General features: G+C 36.2%; 1 long non-coding RNA gene across 1 annotated transcript in view; it reads left to right on the top strand.

Moving 5' to 3' along the window:
• The window catches only part of LOC141376046 (uncharacterized), a 129,462-nt gene extending 112,251 nt beyond the window's left edge, over nt 1–17,211 (top strand). The window contains exon 4 of the long non-coding RNA XR_012385119.1: nt 13,036–17,211. This is a non-coding gene — a long non-coding RNA (uncharacterized lncRNA). The remainder of the gene's footprint in view (nt 1–13,035) is intronic.
• Nucleotides 17,212–18,234: the final 1,023 nt, after the last annotated feature.

Raw genomic sequence — 18,234 nt, 5'->3', positions numbered from 1 at the left:
AAAAACCAAATATCATTGAGAGCTGTGGGCTGAAGGCAAACAATCCAAACTATATTACATTAAAGTTGGCGTAGTTAATTTCCCATTTTTTTCCCCACAACATTTTACAATAAATAGAAAGCATCACTTTAAATCATATTAACTAATGCAGTATAACTTACTACAATAACAACATATCTAACAGTGGAATTCAATGCTGAATACACTAGTCAAGCAGAATCTGCCTTTGCCTTCATTTGCTCACTGCATCGTTTTCTATCCGTCAGCTGACAGGACGTACATTAAAGAAAAACCTGATTCGTTTAAAAACATTTAATTGAAACATTTCAATTCAGTTAGTTTTTTTTTTTTTTTGTAGCTTAACAATAAAACAAACAAAGTGTTACAGTAAATTAGAAATGACAGTCTCTTAAGCATCCCCATCATTCTCCCTCTCTTCTCAGATGGCATGGTGGGCATCAAAGCTACCAATTGGCCCGCTTTCGCCCACGGGCCCTAGTTTGGTCATCTCTGCTATAAATGAACTACGTATAGTATATCTTCCTTTGTGTTCAACAGACGAAAGAAACTCTAACAGGTTTTGAACAAATGGAGGATGAGAATTTTTTAAAGTAAACCATTCCTTTAACTATTCTGTAAGTCTTCACTTGAAAAGACTTGCCCTGAATGTTATAATATTTTACAGTCTAGTTTGCAAGCAATGTTTTGAGTTTGACTGCCTGTTATAAACTGATTTGAGCCCAAACAATATGGGAATGATGGGATTGTTGGTTTGGCTTTGCTACACGGCAAATCAAGTGGAGACTCAGCAATGAACTTCATACACATTGATCTTGTATGCATCATTAATTGCATAGTTTGGTTAATGATCTTATTGGATAAGAACATGCCATGACCATGTTCAACTACGTGTGGAAATAAAAATTTAGATAATCTAGTTCCAAATTAACGATTATAAGTATATACTAAGAAGATATATTCTTTGGGTTTTTAAACTGAGATTTCTTTCCAAACCCTAGCAGCCCAGTTGTGTGAGACACTGCCTTCCTGAGCATTGGAAGATTCATTTATTCATTCATTCATTCATTCATTCATTCATTCATTCATTCATTCATTCATTTTCATTCTGGCTTAGTCATTTATTAATTCAGGGTTGCCACGGGTCACCGCCAACTTATCCAGCATGTTTTTACACAGTGGATGCCCTTCCAGCCGCAACCCATCTCTGGGAGACTCTGATTAACAAGGTAAAACAATGTAAAAATGACTGATTAACAAGGTAAAGCAATGTAAAAATGACTGATTAACAAGGTAAAACAAGGTAAAATAACTGATTAACAAGGTAAAACAAGGTAAAATAACTGATTAACAAGGTAAAACAAGTTAAGAAATAACTAATTAACAAGGAAAACAAATTAAAACAAGGTAAAATAACTGATTAACAAAGTAAAACAAGGTTAAACAAAATAACTGATTAACAAGGTAAAACAAGGTACAAATAACTGATTAACAAGGTAAAACAAGGAGAAACTAGGTAAAATAATTAATTAACAAGGTGAAACAAGGTGAAATAACAGATTAACAAAGTAAAAATAACTGATTAACAAAGTAAAACAGGGTGAAACAAGGTAAAACAATTGATTAACAAGGTAAAACAACTGATTAACAAGGTAAACAAGGTTAAACAAGGCAAAATAACTGATTAACAAAGTTAAACAAGGTAAAATAACTGATTAACAAGGTAAAACAAATAAAACAAGGTAAAAAAACTGATTAACAAGGTAAAACAAGGTACAAATAACTGATTAACAAGGTAAAGCAAGGAGAAACAAAGTAAAATAATTGATTAACAAGGTGAAACAAGGTGAAAAAACAGATTAACAAAGTAAAAATAACTGATTAACAAAGTAAAACAGGGTGAAACAAGGTAAAACAATTGATTAACAAGGTAAAACAACTGATTAACAAGGTAAACAAGGTTAAACAAGGCAAAATAACTGATTAACAAAGTTAAACAAGGTAAAATAACTGATTAACAAGGTAAAACAAATAAAACAAGGTAAAAAAACTGATTAACAAAGTAAAACAAGGTCAAATAACTGATTAACAAGGTAAAACATGGTAACAATAACTGATTGCAAGGTAAAACAAGGTAAAACAATTGATTAACAAGGTAAAACTATGTAAAATAACTAATTAACAAGGTAAAACGTGGTAACAATAACTGATTGCAAGGTAAAACAAGGTAAAATAATTGATTAACAAGGTAAAACTATGTAAAATAACCGATTAACAAAGTAAAACAAAGGTAAATTAACTGATTAACAAAGTAAAACAAGGTTAAACAAAATAACTGATTAACAAGGTAAAACGAGGTAACAATAATTGATTACAAGGTAAAACAAGGTAAAATAAATGATTAACAAGGTAAAACAAGGTAAAAATAAATGATAAACAAGGTAAAACAAGGTGAAATGAGGTGAAATAACTGATTAACAAGGTAAAACAAGGTAACAATAACTGATTAACAAGGTAAAACAAGGTGAAACAAGATAAAATGACAGATTTTTTTTAATATAAATTATGTCCTACAACAAAACATGGTAAATGCTTATTTTCTGGGGTTATTATTTTTTGATGTGGAACAGAACCTCATTTATATTTATATATTCTGTATTTATTTATGTTTTAAGTGTCCAAAAAGTGACAGATGTCAAATTTGCGGAGACGTGTTAACAAGAAGCTGGATTTTGAACGTTAGCACTTTTGTGCGCGCATTAAAACATTTCACAACTTCAAAGCGAGGCGTAGGCTATAAATCCTGTTATTCATGACCTTTTCAGAAATCTGCATGTTTAGTTGTGGCGGGAGGAAAATCAGTCATTTTCCGGTATTTTGTAAAGCACATAGGTGAGGACGTGCTCTTCATCTGCTGGGGTGAAAATAGCCGGGCCTGCTTACCGCGTGAATATGAGTTGTTTCTGAAAGCGTCGTATTAACATATTGGCGGAGCCACTCGCTGTGGCCGATCGGCGGTGGAAGGGACCACGTGGAGTGAGTCTGCCCGGCTGGAGGCTCCCGGTGGCCTGCGTAAATGGATCCTCAATGGGGAAGCTTCAAAATGGCACCACAGGAAAGACTGCGGCCGGAATATCAAATGTGTCTCAATGACACACGAGAGAAGGCACCTCCATTCGGACACAGACAGAGACTTTACTGCGACTGCAACTTAGGCTCATGTTTGAAGAAAAATATGTCCATTAGGGTAAAATGTTGCTCTTTTCAAGCCTTTCCTCTAAACGTCTGCCTGCCTGTGAAGGAAAGAAAAAAAAAGAAAACAGCGCCTGTAGATGTAGTTATGAAGGAGGAAGCATTCACGCGAATTACCCCGCATTCATCCAGCTCTAACTTCTGTACAATACATCTGCAAACGGAGCTGCTGGTTTCTTTAGGATAAAGTGGTCTATAGTTGATGAGCTGAAATGCAGGAAATCATGGGGAAATGTGTAGTGCATATACTGGCTTATTATAATTCAGCTATATTATACATTGGCATGATGTACAAAAGACAATGTGCAGTCTTTCGAAATAGTGTATTGGTTTTTATAGTTCATTTGGATAACAGCATCGACAGCAGATTGATATTGTAATATCTTACTTTTTATTTTTACCCAACTCAGATTGGCAATCATACTTAGACTCCATTTATGATATAGCAATGTAATAAATATATTTAATAATAAGTTATTGTGCGTTAATTATTAAGGGTGTCATGATCCTCCAAATCCTCGATTCGATTACATTTTTGATTCAAAAGTCACGGTTCGATTCGATTTTCGATTATGAATAATTAATTAATTAATGACCAATTAATTATTTGTAGCCTACCGTTTAAACTACCTGACCTGCATGGTCTTTGTTTTACCCATAAACAAATCATACAGTAAATGAATAAAGGCAAGATACACACATAACTACCACCTGTCAATCACTTTTTCTGCGGGACTCGTGAATAGGCAGTGATCCGTGTCGTTATAATGGCGTCGGTAAAAAAGACGCTCAACCAACAGGAACCAGCCAACAGTATCTGAGGTGTTCGCTAAAATGACTAAGTACAAGTGAAAAGATTGAAGCAGTCCTCTGACTGCCTGGACCTGCTGACTCGAGCGCATGGCTGTGTGTGCGTCTGTGGTCATGTGATGTGCGTTTTCTGTTTTCGTTTTCGGTAGTGAGGAAAGAGGTTGCTCAGAAATGCTACACGCCGCTGTGGATGTCAAATCGTTGTCGTTGTAAAATGCCATTTAAAAACAAAGACAGTGTAAACAGGGCCTGAGTGTGTACTTTTCGCGAGCGGATTTGCAATGGGGGCGGGGCGGAGGATCGCGATGCAGGTGTTGTCTATCGGACGAATCCGTACATACCAGAGCTTGCAAAACTGTGTTGTTTTTTTTTGTCGACAACACGAACGTTGTCAACATAACTCACTGGAAATCCAAAATGGGTTAAAGCTCTGTCGACGGGTCTCCTGCGTCTGCCGTTAGTTCAACAAGTGTGTTTTTTTCCCGCTCGGCAAGCCAAGCTGACGTGACATGGGGGCGTGGCAGCATCGACGATTCTATTTTTTGATTCGATAATCGAAATTGAGCATAAATTTCGATCGATTTAAAATGGAAATCGTGACACCCTTATTAATTATTCATGTTTGGTCATACAAGGGTTTATTTGATAGAAATTTAAGAATTAAAAGCAGCAAATGAGAAGTTTGTTGAGCTAATGTGAGAAATAAATATGTCACTGGGGCTTTTTTGTTTCTATCAAACCACATATACATATACATACACATATAATACTTAAAAATACATATTTAAGCCTAATATGTACAAATGTGTCCGCTTGTTAAGTGTGACGTCACGTGAAGCGGCTTACGGGTCCAAGCACTCTATTCAACTGTATGGGGAGACTCATGAAATGGTAATAATAAACGTTTACAGAGCGATTTAATACTTTCGAAAATCACGATCGCAATATATATGTCAATGCTTAATATCCAATTGCTAGAAAGTGATTCTTTTTTTTACAAATTGTAAAAATGTTGGTATTTGTTATGCAGCAAGCCCAGAGATTGTTGTGTACACTATGACTTTATATAAAATTAACTTTAATGTGTGATATGAATAAAAAGTGATCATGAACGAGTGATTTCTCAACTCAAATGAATGGAAACAGTATTACATACGTCACCACTTAACAAGCGCATAATCAGGCACGTGCACACATAGGGCTCACCCTGTGCAGTGCACATGCCCTTTTTAGTTTTGGATAGAAAGAGCCCTTCCAAAATGATTTGAAGTGCCCCAGCGACACAATCCCCCTGCCATTCAGTGCGCTCGTAACATCCAATCCCCCCCCCCCCCCTTCATTTCGCGCGCGACATCGCCACCCCCCCCCAAAAAAAATTTTTATCCTGCACATGCCCCTTTGACAGTCTCTGCACAGGGTTGCTTATAATAACTTACAAGGTATAAAAGTGAACTTTTAAGGTGAATTAAGTTTAATTTACAAACAAATCACTGTCAAATTTAATAACTAAAACAGTGAATTAGGGTAACTATACATAAAAAAATACTGTTCAATTTACAATAACTTACAGTAATTTTGATTGCCTGTTAGAATGTATATTTACAAGAGCACTGAAAAAATACAGTAATTACAACTGTAATGTATTTGTACAGTTAATTAGTTTAAAACTAAAAATGTACTGTACAATTTACAGTAACTCACTGCCAATTTTGATTGTAAATTTACAAGACTGTAAATTTACAAAGAGCATACTGGCAACGGAATTATTAATTACAAACGCAGTATTTTTACAGTTAACTACACACTAAAAGTGTTCTGTATAATTTACGGTAACTTACTAGCAACTTTTTTTTGCCGTTTAGTCTAAATTCACAAGAGCACTGAAACAATAATTACAACTGTAAAGTATTTTTATAGGTAATTAGCTTAAAACTAAAAACGTAATGTAGATTTACAGTAACTGAGTGGTAAATATGATGACAGTTAGACTGTACATTAACAAAGAGCACTGTAAATTAAAAATGACAAACACAGCATTTTCACAGTTAATTAAGTTAACTACACACTAAAATCTACTATACAATTTAAACTAACATACCAGCAATTGTGTTTGCCTGTTGGACTAAATGTACAAGAGCACTTTAAATTTAAAATGACAACTGTGCAGAATTTTTTTTTTTACAGTTAATTAAGTTAACTACACAAAGTACTGTAAAATTTACAGTAACTTACAATTTTGTCTGCCTGTTAGAGCACTGTAAATTATTAATTACAAATGCAGTATTTTTACAGTTAACTACACACTAAAAGTGTACTGTATAATTTACGGTAACTTACTAGAATATTTTTTGCCTTTTAGTCTAAATTTACAAGAGCACTGAAACAATAATTACAACTGTACAGTATTTTACAGGTAATTAGATTAATTACACACACAAATTGCACTGTATATTTTACAGTAATTAGTTAGACTGTACATTTACAAGAGCACTGTAAATTGATAAGTACAAATGCTGCATTTTTACAGTTAATTAAGTTAACTACACACTAAAATCTACTATAAAATTTACAGTAACTTATTGGCAATTTTGGTTGCCTGTTAAATTGTAAATTTACAAGAACACTAAATTAATAGCTATGATTGTGCAGTATTGTAAAGAAAATTAGGTTAACTACACACAAAAAGTACTGTAAATCTTACAGTAAATTACTGACAATTTAGTTTGCTTGTTAGACTAAATTTACAAGAGCACTGGTATTAATAATTATAATTGGTGCATTTTTACAGTTAATTATGTTAACAACACACTAAGATGTAGTGTAAAATTTACAATAACGTACTGGCAATTTTGGTTGCCTGTTAGACTAAATTTACAAGAGCACTGGAAAAATAACAATGACAACTTTACAGTATTTTTACAGTTAATTATGTTAACTACAAAAAAGTACTGTTAAATCTACAGTAATTTACTGCCAATTCTAGTTGCCTGTTAAACTGTAAATTTACAAGAACACTGAAACAATGATTGCAACTTTACTATATTTATACACGTAATTGGGTTAAATACACACAAAATGTACTGTATATTTTACAGTAATTAATTAGACTGTTAGACTGTACATTTACAAGAGCACTGTAAATTAATAAATACAAATGCAGTACTTTTACAGTTAATTAGGTTAACCACACACTAAAATCTACTGTAAAATTTATAGTAACCTATTGGCAATTTTGGTTGCCTGTTAGATTGTAAATTTACAAGAGCACTGTAAATTAACTGTGCCGTATTTTTATGGTTAATTAGTTTAAAACTAAAAATGTACAGTAAAACTTACAGTAACTTACAAGATATTTTGGTAGCCAATTAGACTATAAATTTACAAAAGCACTGAAAAATAATTATTAAACTGTACAGCATTTTACAATTAAACTACATAAAAAGTACTGTACAATTTACAGTAACTTACTGGCTATTTGGGTGGCCTGTTAGACTGTAAATTTAGAAGAGCACTGTAAATTAACAATTACAATTGTGCTTTATTTTTGCAGTTAGTAACTACATAATAAATGTACTGTAAATTTTACAGTAAATTAAAGTTATTTATAAGTACACTGAAAATTAATTTATACAACTGTTCTGATAATATACTGCACATTTATAATAATTTATTCACAGAGCACTTGTAAATTTACAGCCTAAACGGCAACCAAAATTCACAGTAAGTTACTGTAAAATGTTCCTCAAGATCATTTATCTTGTTTTATGGGAAAAAATTACTTAATTTTGGCTCATTTCTGAAAACAAAACAATATTTATAACTTGTTTAGAAAATTGTAGATTTCAGAATTGTTTATATTCAGACTTGACGCAAGATTAAAACTAATCTAAGTAAAAAAAGCATTTTTGGTAGGACATTTACATTCGCCATCATCTATATTATATAATCAAATGTGTTTTCCAGATTGGCGTCAACCATAGGTATTGTTTCCTCTTGAAATTGTCACGTTAATTTATGTGTTTATTCCTCTCCATTTAATGTAGGAGATTGTTTTGTGTTTTTCCTGAATGTTTTTGGGGTTAGCACTATACTGGTATGATTTATAGCGGCAGGATTTGGCCTTTCATGGGTGCAGTCTTTTATTCTGTCTGTCTTGCTTGGTGTGGTGCCATTGTGGTTTTTGCCTCCGGGCGGAGTGGCACCAGCTGATGGATGACTATGACAACATTTGTAGCGCAGACACCAAAAAAAAACCAGCCACTAATCGCTCTTTGATTTCTTCTAATCCTTCCTCTTCACAAATCTGTTACAATTAAAATCGAATGAAAGCAGCCCAGAAACGGAGAACACAACTGAAGTCTCTCTGATCTGTATTTTATCCACCAAAGTCAATCGAGTTTTTCGTTATTGGCCTCACATTCCAGACATCTTTGCGCAATGACATGCGGAGAGCAGTTTATTATTATGAACTACATATGCGGGCCCTTGGAAATAACTTTATTATTGTTCCAGAAATGTTAGTGTCACTGTATGCAAAACAAAACATTGTAGCCAAGCCACAGAAAACAACTTGTCGTTCCTGGCTCATTTGGGTCTGACAAACAGGCCTCAATAATGGGTTTCAGCTTTGGCCAGCGCAAGCAGAACTCAACCCTGGGAGTGAGAGACGAAACCCAACCTCTACTTATCTCCCTGTGAACTTCTTAATGGGAGAAACCTCAGTGGCCGCTGCAAAAAAAATAAAAAAATAAAAAATACAGCAAAGAGGTCGGTCCAAAGAGGCCAAAAATGTTCCTGTCGGCATCTCTTTCTTTCTGCCACACTGCAAAAAATGGTTTACAACAAGGGTGTATTAGCTAACAGTAGTTATTACACGGCTGTTTGGAATACTCGATTCTGATTGGTCCGTTGACACAATCTAAAGTATGTTATTCCCAGATAACAACCGCTAAATAACACAGGCTCATCCGGGAACTTTTGAAACACCTTGAACGTTAGTGAATATATTCCCATCCATAATCTCACATCCACATTCATATGGTTCTGCTTGTCTGTCATGTTTTTGACTGTTTGGTGCCTGTAAATAAATAATATGTAGGTTAGTCTACGCATCATTCATCCAGTTTCGTTTATGTCAGCGGTGCATTTTTTGACTGTTTGACGCCATCGTGTGATTAAATAATGCTCAGGTTAGTGTATAATCCATTCAGCTGTTTTCGTATCTGTCAGTGTTGCGTTCTTGGACTGTTTGGCGCCATCTTGTGACTGTATAAAGCACAGATTAGTGTATAATCCATTCAGCCAGATTTGATTCTGTCAGCTTTGTGTTTTTGACAGTTTGGCGCCCTCTTGTGACTTAATAATGCACAGGTTAGCATATAATCCATTCAGCCAGTTTTGTTTCTGTTAGCGTTGCTTTTTCTGACTGTTAGGCGTCATCTTGTGACTGAATAATGCACAGGTTAGAGTATACTCAGTCAGTTTCGTTTCCGTCAGCTTTGCGTTTTTGACTGTTTGGCGCCATCTTGTGACTTAATAATGCGCAGGTTAGTGTATACTCCTCCCAGCCAGTTTCGTTTCTGTTAGTGTTGCGTTTTTTGACTGTTTGGCGCCATTTTGTGTCTGAATAATGTGCAGGTTAGTGTATACTCCATCAGCTGTTTTCATTTCTGTCAGCGTTGCGTTTTTTATAACTGCTTGGCGCCTTCTTGTGACTGAGTAATGCACAGGTTGGTGTATGATACATTCAGTCGTTTCTGTCAGTGTTGTGTTTTTTGTCTGTTTGGTGCCATCTTGTGTCCGAACAATGCGCAGGTAGGTGTGTACTCCAGCTGTTTTTGTTTCTGTCAACTTTGTGTTTTCTGACTGTTTGTCTCCATCTTGTGACTGAATAATGCTCAGGTTAGTATATACTCCATCAGCTGTTTTCGTTAGTGTCAGCTTTGAATTTTTAACTGTTTAGCGCCATCTTGTGTCTGAATGATGCTCAGGTTAGTGTGTACTCCATCAACTGTTTTTGTTTCTGTCATACTCTGGCTACATATTTCGCGCTCTCCAGAAAAGTATACAGGGGGTACGTTTTCACAATGTTGCTAAAATTAGTACTTGTTACTGAAGAAAAATAAGTGTTGATGAGCATGTTTTATGGGCATGAAACTTATTAAAAACTAGTTATTACAGCTAAAATAAAGTTTTTAAATACATTGCTGGTCTTACAGTGTAAAAAATAATATTACAAAAGCCATTACAACAAAAGCTTTTATGCCACTTTTAGTTATTTTAATAAGTTAACTGTGTTTCAATCATTTTTTTTCAAGTTTAATATTTAATATATAAAATATTTAAATACTTAATATTTTTAGTCGGTTTGGCTAATGTAAGTTGAGATGACTAGAAAAAACAATTTGATTCTAAGAATAATTTGAACAAAAAAAATTAAGGCAGCAAGATTTTTTTTAGTCTCTGATCGTAATAAAGCCACAAAACTTTCAACTTGGCTAAGTGGCTCAGTGGTTAGCACTGTCACCTCACAGCAAGAAAGTCGCTGGTTCAAGCCTCGGTTGGGTCAGTTGGCGTTTCTGTGTGGAGTTTGCATGTTCTCCCCATGTTGGTGTGGCTTTTCCTCTGGTTTCCCCCACAGTCTAAACACATGCGCTAAAGGTGAATTGAATGAGCTAAGTAGTGTGTGTGTGTGAATAAGTGTGTATGGGTGTTTCCCAGTACTAGGTTGCATCTGGAAGGACATCCACTGCATAAAACATATGCCAGAATAGTTGGCGGTTCATACCGCTGTGGTGACCTCTGAAATACAGAGTAAGCTGAAAGGAAATGAATCACAATAATCTTACACAATCTGATATTGCTTAATCATATTCCTAGAACAACATCAATCAATTTTCTGTAGCATAACGAGGGTTTGAAAATATAAATTGTGATCGTACAGAACTTTAGGCGTTCAGGATGAACAAAGATTAAAAAATAAACTCAGCTCAAACCTATCAATCATATTTCTAAAAATCCTCTTCCCCTAAGAAATAAAAAGGGGAGGGATCATACCATAAATTGCCAAAATCACAAAGAAACGCGAGCGTGTGTGTGTGTGTGTGTATGTTTTCTCAGGATGGAAATCAGCTACGGAAAATCAGTATGCATGGTTTCCCAGTGTTCCCGTGGAGCGAGCCAAAATATCCCTCTCTATGACCTACAATCAAAACATGTAAAGTACTACAATTTAAAATATTCTGTCATCTCGCTCTCCGTTTTTTATCATACACATCTTCTATTCAATCTCGCCCTGAAGTACGGAGACAGTAATACAGAAGCCGTTTTGTTTTCCCATATCTGAGAGTGCAATTTCAAGCCAGGAATACTATACTACACTGCATCAGCCGCGCGGACTTTGTCTCGTAAATATGAGAAAGATGACAATTTATGCAGTGTGTGTGTGCGCGACTGCCGATTGTGTGTGTTTTTTCCAGGTTCCTGCAGAGAATGTGATCACAGCGTCGAGTCATTACCATTCCATTACACACATACTGTAGGGAAGAGTGCATGGGGTAAGATGCGCCAGTTGTTCTCTAGGTAATTCGAAATGATATAGAGGTAGACTATACTTTATGATGCTTCTTATCAAGCGAAATTAAAAGATTGATTCTATCATGAACTGTACCTATAGATATTAATATTGAAATATCTAGAACATTCATTTTTCTACGGCTTAGTCTTTATTTCAGAGGTTGCCACATGCAGTGTAATCACCGCCAACTATTCCAGCATATGTTTTACTCAGGAGATGCCTATCCAGCTGCAACCCAGTACCCAGTATTGGGAAACACCCATACACACCCATTCACACACACACACACACACACTACGGAAAATGTAGCTTACCCAATTCCCCTATAGCCAACACAGGCTCATTCTGAAAACGTAGTCTCATGGAGGTTTCTGGAGAGCGCGAATTATGTAGCCTGAGATATGTATTGGCTGCATTTCATTTTTTAAGCGAATGCTACGGGGTGGTATGGCTCCGCTCCTCTTCGCGCTTACTGGACGACCACTTACCTCTGTGTGGAGGGCTTTCCCACCGCAACTAATTCGTCCAGTTAGCTCGTCGTGTACGTCGGCGGACTTGAGATGCAGATAGGAGTTGACCACGATATTGACGACCGGGTTCGACTCCGGGGAAGAGCGCTTCCAGATATCAGGTAAGACAAAAACAGAATCCAAAAAATAAAGTGAACGAGTGAACAACAGGGTGAGGATGTGGTAAATTCAGAAAACGTGGTAAAAATCAGGGGCTTTTCTTTTTCTGGACGGCTTTTGTAAATCGTTGATTGGGTTTAGGGAAGTAAGTGGGTGGGCAGGTCAATCGGTAAAAATGGTTGGATTTAGGGAAGGTGGAGGGTGGATTAGTTGATCGGCCGGTCGCCCAGTCAATCATTCAGTCATTTAGTCTGTCAACAGCGACCTCTGGTGGGTTTACGCGAAAACATCGCGGGCGAGAACGGCACTCGCGAGAGACATTTGAGATACGGAAAAATGCAGAAAGTGTCCTCTCGTGGATTCGCAAAAACAAAAACTGCAAAAATACATACCACCCAGCACGAATTTCGCACATACCTGCCGACACTTCTGTTTTTCCTGGGAGTCTCCCGTTTTTCAGACCCATCTCCCATATCGTTCTGTCCACACCCCCCCTGCTCCTCAGCTTTTTGGTACAGTCCGGCCTAAAACCTGGTGCATGTTTGTGCACTATACCCAACGTGCACCAACCCCCACCAGCCCCACCCCCCTTCTTCAGTTCGCACCAACTCGTGCACCCCCAAAATGCTTTTGAAATCCAATTGCTCTTAAGAATTGTTAGGCCGCATTAATTAGGGAAAGCGGAGCTGGGAACACTTCCCAAAAGACATTATAATTTGAACGGCATCTTATGTTTTTCATCATCCTGAGGTCTCCATAATCCTGGACCAGGCCGTTTCCTGAGCAGATGCTGTGGTGTTCATGAGGAGTGGAGAGCATGAGACTGATTCCTGAAAGATCCAGTGACAAACAAGTCTCCGCATTGATCTTGTGGGCCAGCCTGAACGCCTTGTGACCTTCTCACACCAGTAGCTTCTCCATGATGGACGTCCAGCTTTCTCCAGCCTCCAACACTTAGACTGCAGTTCTCCACAAAAAGTTTGGCCGGAGGAGAAATGGTCGTGCACAACTGAGCCTGGTTTCTCTCGAGGTATTTTCTTTCACTTTTGTCAATTTGTAAAGTTTGTTTCTTGCCACTGTCGCCGCTGGCTTGCTTGATTTGGGACTTGTGGAGCTGCGCATGGATATATTTGCTCTTCAGTGTTTGGCCCTTAAGCAGTGAAAATGAAACCACAATGAACTGAACTACACTGATTTCATCTCTAAACACTCTACAGACAGAGTTTCAATTGCCTAGAACTTCTATGTTAAGCTGCTTTGGCAGTGGATTTGTAAAAACAAAAACACACATAGCCCAGGGTACATGTTTCTTGGTTCTCAAAAATGTAGCCCTGGGCACATATCTCCAATAAGCCTGAGTTGAAAAATATTATTTCAATATTGAGTTATGACAACACAACGTTTTTTTTTGAGTGATGCCTAAGAACAAAGAGGTCCCTGGTTTGAGTTCTGGCCAATCCATGAAGTCTTTCTGTATGTAATTTCCTCAAGGTAATCAGTTCTCGTAATCAACATGTTTGATGCTGGAGAAATGGGCAAGAATTATGAGCTGACATGAGCCAAATTGTTTTGGCAAGACAGCTGGGTCACAGCATATCTGAAATAGCAAGGCTTGCGAGTTATTCTCAGTCAGCGGTGGTTAGAATTTACCAACAGCTGCCAGAAGAGGGACAAACCATAAACCAGGAACAGAGTGTTTGGTGCCCAATGCTCACTGACACTGATGAAGGATATACTGTATACAGGTAACATCAAAATTATTCACTCTCCTTTTTTCTTTTTAAATATTTCCCAAAGGATGTTTAATAGTGCAAGGAAATTTTCACAGTATTTCTTATATTATTTTTTTTCTGGGAAAAAGTGTTTTATTTCAGCTAGAATAAAAGCAGCTTTTAATTGTTTAAAATCATTTTAAGGTCAATATTATTAGCCTCTTTCAGCTATATTTGTTTTCAATTGTCTACAGAACAAACCACTGACTTGCCTAATTAACCTAGTTAAGCAATTAAATGTCACTCTAAGTTGAATACTAGAGTCTGGAAAAATATCTTGTCAAATATTATTTACTGTCATCATGACAAAGATAAAGGAAATCAGTGATTAAAATGAGTTATTAAGACTCTCATGTTTAGAAATGTATTGAAAAATATTCTTTCTGTCAAACAGAAATCGGGGAAAGAAATGTACAGTAGGGCTAATAATTCTGACCTCAACTGTATATAGTGTATTTATGTCACCCTGAATGGATAATCAAACAATATCCCAGCTATATTTTATTTTGATAAAGTTATTTGAAACACTGATGTAGATGTAAACAGCGAAAGTCAGTCCAAGGCACTCAAAAAATGTGGAAAAAAAATCTACTAAAAAGCCTTTATTGACGTGGCTATTTTTCAAAACTGCATCTACGCATTTCGGCAAATACTTACCTTCATCAGGGTAAGCCTGGTAAGTCAGTTCTCACTGTCTTTCTAAAGAGTTTTATTCACAATAACAGCATCACAACGATGAATATTCTGTTTCTTCCCACCTCAAACAAACAAAATAAAAAGAAAATAAAAGTTAATCTAAGTCCGTTTCCTTAAACACAAGCAAGATCTGCCATTGGAGTAAGAGAAATAACCTTATTTCAAACCTGAAATAACCCATATTCACTTAAAAAAACTCACTTTATTTGACTTACGTAAAAAAAAAAACATAAGTTTTTACTTGTTCTAGAAAATGCTTTTTGATTAAATTTTTTTAGACATTTGGACTAGAAACAAGACAAAAGTAAGAACAGTATTTATAGTCGATTATAGCACTGAGATGCAAAAAAACGAAGTTGTGAAAACACAAAGGGCTCTATTTTAATGATCTAGGCGCAAAGTCTAAAGTGCATGGTGCAAAAGCATTAAGAGTGTGTCTGAATCCACTTTTGCTATTTAAAGGATGGAAAAATATGCTTTGCGCCACGGCGCATGGTCTAACAGGGTTGAGCTTATTCTCTTAATGAGTTATGAGTGTGTTTTGAGCATAACGCATTAAACCAATCAGAGTCTCATCACCCATTCCCTTTAAGAGTCAGTTGTGTCACGTCATGGTGCATTTGCTATTTACATGGCGGACTTTGTAAGTGGAAAAACTGAATGCTTCACTAGTGAGAAAACACAGTTTCAGTACCAATTTCAGTTCCTCAAAATAGAAACGTGCCAACAATTCGCCTTAATGCATCTGCTTTTCAGACCAGCATGCCCATGAGTCCACAAACTGGCGCAAATGGATTTGCTATTTAAACAACGTGGTGCAAAACATTAAAATTACTGTTGCACCGGTCTGAAAATAGATACAAAGCACTTCCTAGACATCTTGCACCTTATTGCTCTGGGAAAGACTTCGTTAGGTCAGTTCCCGCTGTCTTTCTAACAAAGTCAAACAATGGTTTTATTCACAACAATGAATATTCTGTTCTTTCATTCTAGCTGAAATAAAACAAATAAGACTTTTTTTCCAGAAGTAAAAAATATTAGACAAAACCTCTAGGCAAGAACAGTATTTATAGCAATTTATAGCATTGAGATGCAAAAAAAGAAGTTTAACAGGTATCAGATGTTAAAAAAAACAAACAAACTTCATTAAGTCAGTTCCCACTGTCTTTCTATAAAAGTTGACACAATGGTTTTATTCACAATAACATTTATTGCAATTTATAGCACTGGGATGCAACAAAAAAAAAGAAGTTCTACAAGTGCTAGATGTAAAAAACAACAACAACAATAACTTCATTAAGCCTTTCTAAAAAGTCAAACAATGGTTTTGTTCACAACAACAGCATCAAGAATGAATATTCTGTTCCCCCCAGTTTTAAACAAACAAAAAGCATTTTCTTCATTTTATTTATTCTACCATTGGGGTAAGTGAAATCATCTTATTTCAAACCCGAAATATTAAAATGAGCTTTTAATTAAAAGGAAAAACACTTAATTTTGACTTTTTTTTTTTACTGAAAACTAAATGTCATTTTTAGCTTGTCTAGAAAATGCTTCTTGATTTAAGAATTTTTAAACATTTGCACTTGCAAAAAGACAAAAAATTTAGTATTTATAGCAATTTATCACACTAAGATGCACCAAAAAAGAAGTTCTACAAGTGTTTATTATTATTGTGTGTTCTACAACTTTATTAAGCCTTTCTAAAAGAGTCAAACAATGGTTTTATTCACAATAGCAGTATCACAACCATGAATATTCTGTTTCCCCCACCTCAAACAAACAAAAAAAGAAATAAAGGTTAATCCTAGTCTCATTTCATGTAATGTTCCACTGAGGGAAGGGAAATAATCTTATTTCAAACCCGAAATAACCAAATTAGCTTTGTTTAAAAGGATTTTTTTATAGCACTACAATGCACCAAAAAACAAGCTGAACAGGCACCAGATGTAAAATAAAAGCAATGACTTCATTAAGCCTTTCTTAAAAGTCAAACAATGGTTTTGTTCACGATAACTGCCTCGCATCGATGAATATTCTGTTTCACCCCACCTTAAACAAACAATAATGGTAATAAAGGTTAATTCAACTCTCATTTCATTTAATCTACCACTGGGGTAAGAGAAATATTTTTATTTCAAACCCAAAATAATAAAATGAACTTTTTTTTTTTGAAAAGGGAAAAACACTTAATTTTGACTTTTACTGAAAACTAAATGTCATTTTTAGCTTGTCAAGAAAATGCTTCTTGATTTAAGAATTTTTAGACATTTGCACTAGAAACAAGACAGAAACTCTAATATTTACAGCACTGAGATGCACCAAAAAAGAAGTTGAACAGGCACCAGATGTAAAAATCAAAACAATGACTTCATTAAGCCTCCCTATAAAAGTCCAACAATCATTTTATTTACGATAACAGCATCGCAACGATGAATATTCTGTTTCCCCCCACCTCAAACAAACAAAAAAGCAAATAAAGGTTAATCCAAGTCTCATTTCAATCGTGCGGCTCTTCCTGCATGAGATAATCAGGATGCCACACTTTGGTCGAATCCAAATCCCTCCGCAGATACAATTATCCCTGTCCCTCGGCCTGCCAGTCGCTCTGTCAGCCCACTCTTTTAATTCTGTAATCAGAGACGCGCAGCAGCCCCGTATCGCCGTCTCCACACAGCAGCCAGTCAATACAGACATCCCCAAACACACCTCGGCTGATTCCTTCAAATGTTTTATTGAGTGTGGACATCTGGGCTACTGTAAAACACGCATTATCTGGGCTGGGAGGAGAGCGGCACCCTGCTTTGTCCCCGCTGTCAGCAGTGGCAGTGTCGCCCGCGTTTGATGGAGATTAATGAAGTATCAGGAGAGTAATGCGCTTCTTCAGGCACTCTTACAATCTGGAGGAAGCGACCGGCCCCTGTCTTAAATAGCAAAAGCTGTCAGGAGCTCAAAGGTGCACAAGGCTCGAGAGGAGAACGGGCACAGATAATGCTGATGGGATGGACCACCGGCCGTAGGTCGGTACTAAAGGCTAATTCCCACAACGCACTGTTGTTTGAATTTAGAAAACAACAGGGCGCTGCTGAGGGTTTAACTTGGAGATATTTTAACGTTAGGCTCTAATAAGAAAACTGGAATATTTATCAGCTGATGTTAATATGTACGGTTTAAGTCAAAATAATCCGCCCTCCTGTCAAATTTCTTTATCAAATTGTTCCTGAATGCTGTTTAGCAGAGCAAGGAATGTTTCACAGTATTTCCTATAATATTTTTTCTTCTGGAGAAAGTCTTATTTGATTTTTTTTGGCTAGAATGAATGATATTAAAAAAATTAAAGTCAGTATTATTACCCCCTTAAGTAATATTTACAACCCAGGCTCTTTCTGAAAATGTACTCCCGTGGACGTTTTTGGAGATCGCGAAATATGTCCCGGGCGGTACGTATTTTTGCAGGTTTTGTTTTCGCGAATTCACGAGA

This window comes from Danio rerio, chromosome 9 (assembly GCF_049306965.1).
Source record: "Danio rerio strain Tuebingen ecotype United States chromosome 9, GRCz12tu, whole genome shotgun sequence".
Classification (NCBI taxonomy): Eukaryota; Metazoa; Chordata; class Actinopteri; order Cypriniformes; family Danionidae; genus Danio; species Danio rerio.
Note: the sequence above shows the minus strand (reverse complement) of the source record. Positions and strands in the feature narration are given on the sequence as shown.